Below are 2001 nucleotides of genomic sequence, written 5' to 3'. Positions count from 1 at the left end.
TGGAGAATTACCTGCCTCTTATGTGAGATTTAATCCGGTCAGTACCGACTGTACCTCACTCCAGTGAGACTGCTGTGAGCTGAGCTCTGCCTGCCGCAGGAAGAGCTGGGCCAAGCCGGCAGTCTTGGTAGCAGCAGCGTTCAATGTCCTGGACATCCCTCAGCCAAGGAGACTGCTTCAGAGGTTATGCCTAGCTGGTGACTTCCCTTTTGATAAGTAAGCTTACTCTAAGAACCTAAGTCTTTTATGCATGTCTTTTTAAATTACATGGTAACAAATAAGGAGAGAGCAATATAGGACTGTAATGAGGCTGGCTGCCTACATAGTGTAACAGTGGGAATAGCTTGTTTTTGCCACAGTTCAGATGGATAAAATCTTTTCAAGTCACTGATTGCTGTAGCATCTTTGCTCCTTTACACCCTGTGGTGGAGTCTTAGGGGGTTGATGAAGTGTGAAAGAAGGGAGAGGAAGGAAAGGACATTACCAAAGCCAGATGGTGGTTGCTGGTGTTGAAAAATCTATTACCTGGCATGGCAGGAGCCAGCAGGTGGGCAAGCTGGGCCTCAGGAGTAGGAGCAGCTTTAGGAGTTACTCGGTTACCCATGTAGGTTATTAAAACACTACTATAGTCCCATGTTTTCTTCAGTCCACCAGTTTAAGAACCTCTGTGTCTGTGGTTTACTCTTTGCTTCCCTCCTGTTTTGGGGGGTCCCTATAAGCTAATTAAGCTGTTTGTGTGGACATGGGCTAAACTGGATTAGTGAAACGTTAATCTTTGTTAACCTCTTCTTCATTCTCTATTTAATTATTTTTAATCCAAATCATTTCACTGATCCTATTTTGAGTAGGATGTCACAGATAGTGTCTTTTCCAATGACAAAGAAGTTCTGAGATTCTCTTTCACTGCTGTTCCTCTGCTGGGTGCAGCACCAGGTCTCATTCTAAACTGGTGTTTGTGGATTTGTACAGTGCCTGGTGAAATGATGTTTCTCTGTGCTTTTATTATATTATTTACATTACAGAATACAGTGGGATTCTTACTGTTTTGAAGGTTTGATGTTGAGAAGCATGTTGGCCTGAAACTTCCTGAAGTATTACTGGTTTTTGCCTTTTTCCTGGAATTTTGTATGTTTCTGGATTTTATATGTTGTATGATAGTTCCGGACAAATAATCATATAGTTGTAGCTATTTGATTACTGTTTCTGCTTTAAATCCAAATTAGTTGCAAGTTTGTAGTCTGTGGGGTGGTTTGCATCTTCATTTTTGAGAGCTTTTCCTATGCTGTGACAAACAGCTGAATGATAATGTGTATGTGAGGATCATCAAACGTGTTTAAAAGACCTCCTTAGTCTTCAGCAGGCAATACTGTGTTCCATTAAAAAAAAAAAAATCCCTTTTACATGGAACTTACGCAAAAAAGAAATTATTTACAGAGAAAACATGTTTGAAGACCTCTTTATTGTAACTTGGATCAATAAGGAAAGTACTTTCTAGCATCACTTCTGCTAGAGGAGAAGAACCTTACGAAAAGCATGATCTGATGGTAGCAGTCCTTTGGTACTCGTTAAGTGTGGGAACTTGTACTCGCTCTGAAACTTGTGGGATACATCATATTTTTATCAGTTTATTTTCTTTTATATTTTCATTTTCTCAGTTCTAGAATGAAACTTTGTCCATTTTTGCTGATGGGTTTGTCTCCTGCATTTGTTAAACCTGCTCTTTCTTCAGTGTTTTTATCAAAACCATTTCAATTAGTACTGAATTAATCAGATGTCTAATTCACACAGAGACAGATCTTGAAACCATGAGTTATTTTTACCTGATGGAGATGTGCTGCAATTGGTATTTTGCTGGAGCAGGGTGTTTGTGTTTGAGGCTTGTAAGTGATCATAAATTTAGAAATTTAGGGTTAGTTGCTTTTTGACTCTGGATATAAGCAAATATCAGAATCATAGAATAGTTTGGGTTGGAAGGGGCCTCTAAAGGTCATCTAGTCCAAC

The sequence above is a fragment of the Aptenodytes forsteri genome, unplaced genomic scaffold (genome assembly GCF_000699145.1).
Source record: "Aptenodytes forsteri isolate BGI_AS27 unplaced genomic scaffold, ASM69914v1 Scaffold8, whole genome shotgun sequence".
NCBI classification, from domain to species: Eukaryota; Metazoa; Chordata; class Aves; order Sphenisciformes; family Spheniscidae; genus Aptenodytes; species Aptenodytes forsteri.
This window is presented reverse-complemented; position numbering follows the sequence as displayed.